The sequence below is a fragment of the Mobula birostris genome, chromosome 3 (genome assembly GCF_030028105.1).
Source record: "Mobula birostris isolate sMobBir1 chromosome 3, sMobBir1.hap1, whole genome shotgun sequence".
NCBI lineage: Eukaryota > Metazoa > Chordata > Chondrichthyes > Myliobatiformes > Myliobatidae > Mobula > Mobula birostris.
In genome coordinates, this window is record NC_092372.1 from 13,298,753 (window position 1) to 13,311,426 (window position 12,674).

The 12,674-nt window shown below is 43.7% G+C and overlaps 1 protein-coding gene across 1 annotated transcript in view; it reads right to left on the reverse strand.

Annotated features, from left to right (window-relative positions):
* txnl1 (thioredoxin-like 1) overlaps positions 1 to 12,674 on the reverse strand; it is a 35,777-nt gene that overhangs the window by 17,189 nt on the left and 5,914 nt on the right. The gene's annotated exons all lie outside the window — the stretch shown is intronic.

Below are 12,674 nucleotides of genomic sequence, written 5' to 3' on the forward strand. Positions count from 1 at the left end.
TTGAGATGTGTTTAGGATCATTGTCCTGTTGCACAAGCCATCCTCTTTTCATCTTCAGCTTGCTTTTTTTTTCCACAGATGGTGTAATGTTTGCTTCCAGAATTTGCTGGTATTTAATTGAATTCATTCTTCCCTCTACCAGTAAACGTTCTCCGTGCCGCTGGCTGCAACACAAGCCCAAAGCATGATCGATCCACCCCCCATGCTTAACAGTTGGAGAGGTGTTCTTTTCATGAAATTCTGCACCCTTTTTGCTCATTGAGGCCAAAAAGTTCTATTTTAACTTCATTAGTCCACAGGACTTGTTTCAAAAATGCATCAGATTTGTTTAGATGTTCCTTTGAACTTCTTGAATAGAACTAGAAGCCTTTTGCAAGGAAGAATGGGTGAAAATCCCCCAAACAATTAAAAGACTCTTAGCTGGCTACAGAAAGCGTTTTCAAGCTGTGATACTTGCCAAAGGGGGTGTTACTAAGTACTGACCATGCAGGCTGCCCAAACTTTTGCTTCGGGCCTTTTTCCTTTTTTGTTATTTTGAAACTATAAAAGATGAAAATAAAAAAAGTTTTCTTGCTTAAAATATTAAAGAAATGTGTCACCTTTAATTTTATGTCTTTTGGAAATCAGGTCATCTTTTACTCGCTTACCATTCACAGTAATAGAAATTTTGACCAGGGTGCCCAAACCTTTGCATGCCACTGTATCTACGAGGAAAAATAATGCACAAATATATCGTGGGTGGAATGGTAGCTTTACAGCAACAGCGACCACCGATTAGGGTTCGATTCCCACCGTTGTCTGCAAGGTGCTTGTATGTTCTCCTCATGAATGACTGATCATTCATAGCTTTATTTCTCACACGCAGTCATGGGGGAGAATGTTCTTTGGAATGCTCTGGTTTCCTCCCACATTCCAGAGATTTTCACATACGGTTCAGGAGTTGCAGGCATGCTGTTAGTGTCGGAAGGTTGGTGACATTTGTGGGCTGCCCCAGCACAAACCTTGGACTGTTTTGATTAACACAAAACAATGCACTCCACTGTACATTTCCAGTGTATAAAATCTACATATGATAAATAAAGCTAATCTAATCAATATTCACATCCCTCTTAATCTTTCCTTATCTAACTTGTACTCACACTTATTGGCTGCTCCCTCAAAAGTTATTTACATAAACAAAAAAATGATTTCCAAGATCATCCAATACACATCCTAACACATTCACTTCCTTGACCATCAGTTCTCAGAAAGTATTCTAAATATGGATTCTCTTTGTTCGCTCGTTATGAGCCATGACATGGAATCTATTACATCAGATTAAATAAACGTTTTCTCTATGATACATTGACACTGGTAGAAAAAGTTTTCTTTCCATACACATGTAACAAGTCACATTATTATACAAAACTCATTTTACTAATGGAAACCTGACCACGTTATACATATATTCATATAAAATGCACGAATTATCAGCTAGATTACTTAAAACATGAGAAAGTCTGCAGATGCTGGAAATCCAAAACAACACACACAAGATGCTGGAGGAACTCAGCAAGCCAGGCAGTATCTATGGAAATGAATAACAGCCAACGTTTCAGGCTGAAACCCTTGTTAAACCTGGAAAGGAAGGGGAAGGACACCAGAATAAAATGGTAGGGGATGGGAAGGAGGCTAGCTGGAAGGTGATAGGTGAATCCAGGTGGGTGGGAAAAGTAAAGGGCTGAAGAAGGAGTCTGACCGGAGAGGAGAGTGGACCATAGGAGAAAAAGGATGGAGCAGGCAACCCAGGTGGAAGCAAAAGGCAGGTGAGAAGAGGTAAAAGGTCAGAATAGGGAATAGGGAAATGGGGGGGAGAAGAGAATTTTTTTTTAACCGGAAGGAGACATCAATATTCGTGCCATCAGGCTGGAGGCTACCCAATGGGATACAAGGTGCTGCTCCTCCACCCCGAGGGTGGCCTCATCTTGGCACAACTTTGTCTACTTTCACACTTCATTTGAAAACATTATCAACTCCACTTCTCTTCCCTTGTCTTGATATTAAGCCAATTGACCAAGTATTAGATAACTATTAGAATGGACAATAAAGGTTTCAGTTGTTCATTGAAAGGAGTAAAAAGATGTGAGAAGGGAAGAAGCCTATATAGCTGAAGGTACAAGTGCAGACAGTGGATGCAGTGCAGACATTCTCCAGGGTGCGGCTCTGGGTGGAGCACAACAATTATCAGGATGTGGGTAGAATACAAGCACAGCACAAGGACAGGACTTTCGGACCACCATGTCTGTATCAGCCGTGATGCCAATCCAATTAATGCCAATTGCCCGTATATTGTCCATATCCCTCTATTCCCTGCCTGTTCACATGCCTACTAGAGTGTATAGGGCGTCCCAGGAAGGGAAGTGCTTCCGGTGAAAGGGCTTGCCACATCCATTCTGAGGCAGCTCACTTATCTTTGGTCTCACCAGATACTCAGCATTCACCTGTGGCTCCAAGTAGCTGTTTGCACATGACAGCGACCACACACACTGGTACATTGTTTCCACAGGCGGGCTAAACCAGGTAACAGTAGTCAGCGGCCTGGCCTCATACTGTGCTGAGATAGGGACACGCCTGTCCCAGCATGCAAAGTCAGCTCCAGCGGACTGGGCAGATGAGATCTACAGTGAGATCCAATGGCCAGGAAAGCCGTTTTCACAATGTCACAATACACTGTGGAAAGCGAAGGGCATGACAAGGCACAGAAAACACTGCAACCAAGGTACACCCCAGTTTGTGGTATGTGTTCGCATCACTAACCCGGACTTCTGATGTCCAAAGAGTGGAAATGACACAGTGCAAAGAGTTTTCCCACTTTAAAAACTCTCCCGCATGGATTTCTGTGGACGTGAACAAGACGTCCAGATGGTATTTTTTTAAAAACGCAAACAACAGAAATTCTGCAGATGCTGGAAATTCAAGCAACACACATCAAAGTTGCTGGTGAACGCAGCAGGCTAGGCAGCATCTCTAGGAAGAGGTACAGTCGACGTTTCAGGCCGAGACCCTTCGTCAGGACATCGACTGTACCTCTTCCTAGAGATGCTGCCTGGCCTGCTGCGTTCACCAGAAACTTTGATGTGTGTCCAGATGGTATGTTGTCTCCCAGGTGCCTTATCTCCAATCAGGTCCTCATCATTACGTGGGAGGGTGAGCAACCAAAGGTCGTGGTCCATATAGGTACCAATGACATAGGTAGGAAGAGGGATGAGGTTCCGTAAAGTGACTTCAATGTGTTAGGTGCCAAGTTAAAGGACAGGACCTCCAGGTTTGCGATCTTGTGATCTCAAGGTTGCTACCTGTGCCACATGCAAGTGAGGCATGAAAAAGGAAGATTATACAGTTTAACAAGTGCCCAAGGAGTTGGTGTAGGAGGGAGGGCTTCAGATTTTTGGATCATTGGGCACTCTTCCAGGGAAGGTAGGACCTGAACAGAAGAGACTGAGAGAATTGCAAGGAACAGACAAAGTCAAGAATCAAACAGTTGAGCATGATGGGACTAATGTTCTGAGCTGCATATATTTCAATGCAAGAAGTATTGCAGGAAAGGGCATGGAAACCTCTAACGGGGACAATGAGCTTGTCCAAATCTAGACTTTTCCATCTGTACAAAAAAAGCCCAGGGCATGAATCAATGCATAGAATTATGATATTGTAGCCATTAGAGATGTGGTTGCAGGAGGGGTAGGATCAGAATAAGGTTTATTATCACCGGCACATATCATGATATTTGTTAACTTAGCAGCAGCAGTACAATGCAATGCATATAGAAGAAAAAAAATAATAAACAAATGAGTAAATTAACTGCAGTATGTATATATTGAAAAGATTAAAAATGTGTAAAAACATAAATAATATACAGTTTGAAAGTGAAATATGTTCATGGGTTCAATGTCCATTTACAAATCAGATGGCAGACAGGAAGAAGCTGTTCCTGAATCGCTGAGCGTGTGCCGTCAAGCTTTTGAACCTCCTACCTAGTCATAGTCATACTTTATTGATCCCGGGGGAAACTGGTTTTCGTTACAGTTGCACCATAAATAATAAATAGCAATAGAACCATAAATAGTTAAATAGTAGTATGTAAATTATGCCAGGAAATAAGTCCAGGACCAAACTGTTGGCTCAGGGTGTCTGACGCTCCAAGGGAGGAGTTGTAAAGTTTGATGGCCACATAGTCATAGTTATACTTTATTAATCCCGGGGGAAATTGGTTAAAACATGCAGGAATGACTTCCTATGATGCTCAGTGTTGCATCTCGATGGAATGAGTCTCTGGCTGAATGTACTCCTGTGCCCACCCAGTACAATATGTAGTGGATGGGAGACATTGTCCAAGATGGCATGCAACTTAAGACAGCATCCTCTTTTCGGACACCACCGTGAGAGAGTCCAGTTCCATCCCCACAACATCACTGGCCTTACGAATGAGTTTGTTGATTCTGTTGGTGTCTGCTACCCTCAGCCTGCTGCCCCAGCACACAACAGCATTGTTACCTGATGGTAACAATGCAAAAAGAGCATGCCCTGGGTGCTGGGGGTCCTTAATAATGGATGCTGCCTTTCTCAGACACCGCTCCCCAAATATGTCCTGGGTACTTGGTAGGCTAGTACCCAAGATGGAACCGACTAAATTTACAACCTTCTGCAGCTTCTTTCAGTCCTGTGCAGTAGCCCCCCACCCCCATACCAGACAGTGATGCAGCCTGTTACAATGCTCTCCACTGTACATCTATAGAAGTTTTTGAGTGTTTTTGTTGACATACCAAATCTCTTCAAACTCCTAATGAAGTATATTCACTGCCTTACCTTCCTTATAACTACATCGATATGTTGGGACCAGGTTAGGTCCCCAGGGATCTTAACACCCAGGAACTTGAAACTGCTCACTCTCTCCACTTCTGATCCCTCTATGAGGATTGGTATGTGTTCCTTCGTCTTACCCTTACAGAAGTCCACAATCAGCTCTTTCGTCTTACTGACGTTGAGTGCCAGGTTTTTGCTGCAACACCATTCCTCCAGTTGGTATATCTCACTCCTGTACGCCCTCTCATCACCATCTGAGATTCTACCAACAATGGTTGTATCATCAGCAAATTTACAGATGGTATTTGAGCTATGCCTAGCCACACAGTCAATGGTATAGAGAGAGTAGAGTAGTGGGCTAAGCACACATCTGAGATGCACCAGTGTTGATCGCCAGTGGGAAGGGGATATTATCACCAATCTGCACAGATTGTGGTCTTCCGGATAGGAAGTCGATGATCCAATTGCAGAGGGAGATACAGAGGCCCAGGTTCTGCAATGTCTCAATCAGGATTGGGGGAATGATGGTGTTAAATGCTGAGCTATAGTCGACGAACAGCATCCTGACATACAGTGGATTGCAAAAGTTTGGGCACCCCAGTCAAAATTTCTGTTACGGTGAATAGCTAAGCGAGTAAAAGATGACCCGATTTCTAAAAGCCATAAAGTTAAAAATGGCACATTTCTTTAATATTTTAACCTTTATATTTCCATCTTTTACAGTTTCAAAATAACAAAAAAGGAAAAGGGCCCGAAGCAAAAGTTTCGGCACCCTGCATGGTCAGTACTTAGTAACACCCCCTTTGGCAAGTATCACAGCTTGTAAACGCTTTCTGTGGCCAGCTAAGAGACTTTCAATTCTTGCTTGGGGGATTTTCGCCCATTCTTCCTTGCAAAAGGCTTCTAGTTCTGTGAGATTCTTGGGCTGTCTTGCATGCACTGCTCTTTTGAGGTCTATCCACAGATTCTCAATGATGTTTAGGTCAGGGGACTGTGAGGGCCATGGCAAAACCTTCAGCTTGCGCCTCTTGAGGTAGTCCATTGTGGATTTTGAGATGTGTTTAGGATCATTATCCTATTGTAGAAGCCATCCTCTTTTCATCTTCGGCTTTTTTTTTTAAACAGACAGTGTAATGTTTGCTTCCAGAATTTGCTGGTATTTAAATAAATTCATTCTTCCCTCTACCAGCGAAATGTTTCCCTTGCCACTGGCTGCAACACAAGCCCAAAGCATGATCGATCCACCCCTGTGCTTAACAGTTGGAGAGGGGTTCTTTTCATGAAATTCTGCACCCTTTTTTCGCCAAACATACCTTTGCTCATTGCGGCCAAAAAGTTCTATTTTAACTTCATCAGTCCACAGGTCTCGTTTCCAAACTGCATCAGGCTTGTTCAGATGTCCCTTTGCAAACTTCTGACGCTGAGTTTTGTGGTGAGGAGGCAGGAAAGGTTTTCTTCTGATGACTCTTCCATTGAGGTCATATTTGTGCAGGTGTCGCTGCACAGTAGAACAGTGCACCACCACTCCAGGGTCTGCTAAATCTTCCTGAAGGTCTTTTGCAGTCAAACGGGGGTTTTGATTTGCCTTTCTAGCAATCCTACGAGCAGTTCTCTCTAAGTTTTCTTGGTCTTCCAAGACCTCAACTTGACCTCCACCGTTCCTGTTAACTGCCATTTCTTAATTACATTACAAACTGAGGAAACAGCTACCTGAAAACACTTTACTATCTTCTTATAGCCTTCTCCTGCTTTGTGGGCATCATTTATTTTAATTTTCAGAGTGCTAGACATCTGCTGATTGTTGGGACAAGGTTTGAGGAGTCAGGGTATTTATAAAGCTTGAAATTTGCAACACCTGGCCTTTCCTAACGATGACTGTAAACAAGCCATAGCCCTAACAAGCTAATTAAGGTCTGAGACCTTGGTAAAAGTTATCTGAGAGCTCAAATCTCCTGGGGTGCCCAAACTTTTGCATGGTGCTCCTTTCCTTTTCTCTCCACTCTGAAATTGTACAAACCAAAAATAATACTAATCTTGCTTAAAATGTTGAAAAGAATGTTTCATCTTTAACTTAATGACCTTTGGAGATCAGTTCATCTTCTACTCACTTAACTATTCAGAGTAACAGAAATCTTGACCAGGGATGCCCAAACTTTTGCATGGCACTGTAGGTGTTTGTATTGTCCAGGTGGTTCCAGGGTTCCATTGCTTTAGATGCGATAGAGCGGGAGGGATTAAGGTGGTTACTGGTCAGGGAAAAAGTCATGGCAGTGCTCAGTCAGTACAGATTTGAGAACTCATCTAGTGAGGCTTTATAGACAAAACTGAAGAATAAGAAAGGTACAACTACATTAATGAGAACAACAAGAATTCTGCAGATGCTGGAAATTCAAGCAATGCACATCAAAGTTGCTGGTGAACGCAGCAGGCCAGGCAGCATCTGTAGGAAGAGGTGCAGTCGACGTTTCAGGCCGAGACCCTTCGTCAGGACTAACTGAAGGAAGAGTGAGTAAGGGATTTGAAAGTTGGAGGGGGAGGGGGAGATCCAAAATGATAGGAGAAGACAGGAGGGGGAGGGATAGAGCCAAGAGCTGAACAGGTGATAGGCAAAAGGGGATACGAGAGGATCATGGGTCCATTACAGACGGCGAAGACACACTCAGGTTGGAGGAACAACACCTTATATTCCGTCTGGGTAGCCTCCAACCTGATGGCATGAACATCGACTTCTCTAACTTCCGCTAAGGCCCCACCTCCCCCTCGTACCCCATCTGTTACTTATTTTTATGCACACATTCTTTCTCTCACTCTCCTTTTTCTCCCTCTGTCCCTCTGAATATACCTCTTTCCCATCCTCTGGGTCCCCCCCCTCCCCTCCTTGTCTTTCTTCCCGGACCTCCTGTCCCATGATCCTCTCGTATCCCCTTTTGCCTATCACCTGTCCAGCTCTTGGCTCTATCCCTCCCCCTCCAACTTTTAAATCGCTTACTCACTCTTCCTTCAGTTAGTCCTGATGAAGGGTCTCGGCCTGAAACGTCGACTGCACCTCGTCCTACAGATGCTGCCTGGCCTGCTGCGTTCACCAGCAACTTTGATGTGTGTTGCTTGACTACATTAATGAGGCTATTTTACATACCACCCAACAGTCCAAGGGATTTACAGGAACAAATTTGGAGAGAGATCGCAGATTGTTGCAAGAAACATGTTGTGATGGTAGGTGATAGTTGACTGGCAAAGGTATTCTTGGTAAGTGAGAGGCCTTCAAAAGTAAAATTTTGAGAGTACAAAACTTTTATGTGCCTGTCAGAATAAAATGAAAGGATAACAGATTTATAGAACCTTGGTTTTCAAGAGCTATTGAAGGAAAAAAAGGAGTTGCCTAGCAGGAAGGAACAAATGAGGTACTTGAGTATAAGAAATGCAAGAGAACACTGAAGAACCAAAAGAAAGCAGAAGTTGCTCTAGCAGACCAAGTGAAGAATTTCAAGGCCTTCTCCAGATACGTTAAGAAAGGATTGCAATGGACAATATTGGTTCTCTGGAAGATCAAAATGGTAATCTACACATGAAGCCAAAAGAGATGGGGAGATCTTAAATGGATTTTTTGCATCTGTATTTATTCAGGAGACAGACACAGAATCTACAGAAGTGAGGCAAACCATGGACCCTATATAAATTACAGAGGTGGAAGTGTTTGCTGATTTGAGAGAAATTAGGGTGGACATATCCCCGGGGCTCAACAAGATGCTCCCTCGGACCCTGTAGGAGGCAAGTGCAGAAATTGTAGTGGCCCTAGCAGAGATATTTACATCATCCTTCGAGACAGGTGAGGTAACAGAGGATTGAAGGATAGCTAATGTTGTTCCTCTGTTTAAGAAAGACTCTAAACATACACCAGGAAATTATAGGCCAGTGAACCTGACATCAGAAGTGGGAAAGTTATGTTTGACAAGGTCCAACATGGGAAGTTGGTCAAGAAGGTTCAATCATTTGGCATTCAAGATAAGATAGTAAATTGGATCAGACACTGGCTTTGTGGGAGAAGCCTGAGAGTGGTAGTAGATGGTTGCCTCTCTGACTGATGGCCTGTGACTAGTGGTGTGCCGCAGGGATCAGGGTTGGAACCATTGTTTGACCTACTATGCTAGGTCTTACAGTGAGCAGTAGGGTTCTGAGGACTGTGATAGAACAAAGGGATTTGGGAATACAGATCCATTATTCATTGAAAGTAGCATCGCAGGTAGGTAGGGTCGTGAAGAAATCTTTTGCACATTGGCCTTCATAAATCAATTTACTGAGTACAGGAGATGGGATGTTATGTTAAAATTGTACAAGATGTTGGTGATGCCTAATCTGGAGTATTGTATGCAGTTTTGGTCACCTTCCTATAGGAAAAATGCAAATAAGATTGAAGGAGTACAGAGAAAATTTACAAGGACCTGAGTTATAAGGTAAGATTGAATAGGTTTAAACTTTATTCACTAGAACATAGAAAATTGAGGGGAGATTTGACACAGGAATATGAAATTATGAGGGGTATGTATACAGTAAGTGCAAGCAGGCCTTTTCCACTGAGGTTGGGTGAGACTACAACTGTAGGTCATAGGTTAAGGGTGAAAGGTGAAATATTTAAGGGGAACACAAGGGGAAAGCGTGGTGAGTGTGTGGAGCGCAATGGTGGATGCGATTTCAATTTCGACGTAAAGAGGTTTGGATCGGTATATGGATTAGAGGGGGTTGGAGGTATATGGTCTGGGTGCAGGTCGATGAGACTGAGCAGTTTAAGTGGTTTGCCATGACTAGATGGGTCAAAGAGCCTACTTTGATGCTGTACTTTTCTATGACTCTATGACTAAGCATTTAGAGGAATTCCTGAAGAGCAACAGGATGGACTGCTATGGGTTAAGTGCTGAGAAATGGGTTAATTACAATATGGTGCTTAATTACCGAATGCACAATTTGGCCTTGTTTCTGTGCTGTCAAGAAGAAATGACACCTTTGTGACAATTTCACAGTACATTCATGCTGAAGTAAATTTATTTTCAAAGTACATAAATATCACCATATACCACCCTGAGATTCATTTTCTTGTAAGCATTACCAAAAAATAAAGAAAGTCAATTTCTAATGCTGTACCATGAAAAGCATTCTAACTGGCCTGCATGACTTTTTTTTGGGGGGGGGGGGAAAGAGGACGAGTGCGGCAGCTTCACAGGATTGAAGTAGCTGCAGAGAGTTGTAAAATAAGTCAGCTCCATCATAGGAACTAGCTTCCATAGTATCCAGGACATCTTCAAGGAGCAGTCCTTCAAAAAGGCAGTGTCCATTATTAAGTACCTCCATTACCCAGGTCATGTCTTGCTACCATCAGGAAGGAGGTACAGAAGCCTGAAAGCACACACTCAACGATTCCGGAACAGCTTCTTCCCCTCTGTCATCCGATTTCTGAATGGACATTGAATCCATGAACATTATTTCACTACTTTATTTCTATTTTTGCACTGCTTACCTAACTATTTAATATATCTACTGTAATTCACAGGTTTTTATCTATTATGTATTACATTCTACTGCTGCCGCAAAGACAACAAATTTCACGACATATGGCAGTGATATTAAACCTGACTCCTCATTCTGAGAATTTATTAACTATAACTAAACAGACTGACAACCAATGCGCAAAAGTCAAATTGTGCAAGTAAAAAATGTTTATATATGTCACCATTCCCCTGAATAATAAGTTTACCATCCCGGATACTGTTGGCAGGGACAACCGACCAGGTGTGAGCCACGGTGGCAGGGCCTCTGGCACTGAGTCTGAACCGGAGGTGCAGAAGGGTGGGACGGAGAAGAGGAGAGCTGTCGTCATTGGAGACTCTATAGTCGGGGGAGCAGACAGGAGATTTTGTGGATGTGACAAGGACACCCGCATGGTTTGTTGCCTCCCGGGTGCCAGGGTCCGGGTCAGGGATGTCACTGACCGGGTGCATGACACCCTGGTACGAGAGGGAAAGCAACCAGAAGTTGTGATACACATTGGTACCAATGACATAGGCAGGAAGAGGGATGAGGTCCTGAAGTGTGAGTTTCGGGAACTAGGCAGAAGGCTGAAGAACAGAACCTCAAGGGAAGCGTTCTCAGGATTGCTGCCAGTGCTATGTGATAACGATGGTAAGAATTGGAGGAGATGGCAATTGAATGCGTGGCTGAGGAGTTGGTGCAGGGGAAAGGGTTTTAGATTTTTGGATCATTGGGATCTCTTCTGGGGAAGGTGGGACCTGTACAGATTGGATGGGTTGCACCTGAACTCGAGGGGGAGCAATGTCCTTGCAGGTAGGTTTGCTAGCATGGTTCGGGAGGGTTTAAACTAATTTGCAAGGGGGATGGGACCCGGAGCGATAGAGCAGTGAAAGTGCATTGAGTAAAGCCAGATCTAACATAGAGAGAGGCTTTGAGGAAAGAGAAACAAAATAAAGGGTGTAAAGGTAGTAAGGTAGAAGGGCTAAAGTGCATGTACTTCAATGCAAGAAGGATCAGGAACAAAGGTGATGAACTGAGAGTTTGGATACATACATGGAATTATGATGTAGTGGCCATTACAGAGACTCGGCTGGCACCAGGGCGGGAATGGATTCTCAATATTCCTGGATTTCAGTGCTTTAAAAAGGATAGAGAGCGGGGGAAAGGGGAGGAGGGGTAGCATTACTGGTCAGGGCTACTATTACAGCTACAGAAAGGGTGGGTAATGTAGCAGGATCCTCTTTTGAGTCAGTATGGTGGAAGTCCGGAACAGGAAGGGAGCAGTTACTCTATTGGGAGTATTCTATAGGCCGCCTGGTAGCAGCAGAGATACCGAGGAGCAGATTGGGAGGCAGATTTTGGAAAAGTGCAAAAATAACAGGGTTGTTATCATGGGTGACTTTAACTTCCCTAATATTGATTGGCACCTGATTAGTTCCAAGGGTTTAGATGGGGCAGAGTTTGTTAAGTGTGTCCAGGACAGATTCCTGTCATAGTATGTTGACAGGCTGACTGGGGGAATGCCATACTAGATCTAGTATTAGGTAACGAACCAGGTCAGGACACAGATCTCTCAGTGGGTGAGCATCTGGGAGACAGTGACCACTGCTCCCTGGCCTTTAGCATTATCATGGAAAGGACAGAATCAGAGAGGACAGAAAAATTTTTAATTGGGGAAGGGCATTATGACGCTGTAAGGCTGGAGCATGCGGGTGTGAATTGGGATGGTTTTTGCAGGGAAATGTACTATGGACATGTGGTCGATGTTTAGGGATCTCTTGCTGGATGTTAGGGATAAATTTGTCCCGCTGAGGAAGATAAAGAATGGTAGGGTGAAGGAAACGTGGGTGACAAGTGAGGTGGAAAATCTAGTCAGGAGGAAGAAGGCAGCATACATGAGGTTTAGGAAGCAAGGATCAGATGGGTCTATTGAGGAATATAGGGTAGCAAGAAAGGAGCTTAAGAAGGGGCTGAGAAGAGCAAGAAGGGGGCATGAGAAGGCCTTAGCGAGTAGGGTAAAGGAAAACCCCAAGGCATTCTTCAATTATGTGAAGAACAAAAGGATGACAGGAGTGAAGGTAGGACCGATTAGAGATAAAGGTGGGAAGATGTGCCTAGAGGCTGTGGAAGTGAGCGAGGTCCTCAATGAATACTTCTCTTCAGTATTCACCAATGAGAGGGAACTTGATGACAGTGAGGACAATATGAGTGAGGTTGATGTTCTGGAGTATCTTGATATTAAGGGACAGAAGGTGTTGGAGTTGTTAAAAAATATTAGGACAGATAAGTCCCCGGGGCCTGACGGAATATTC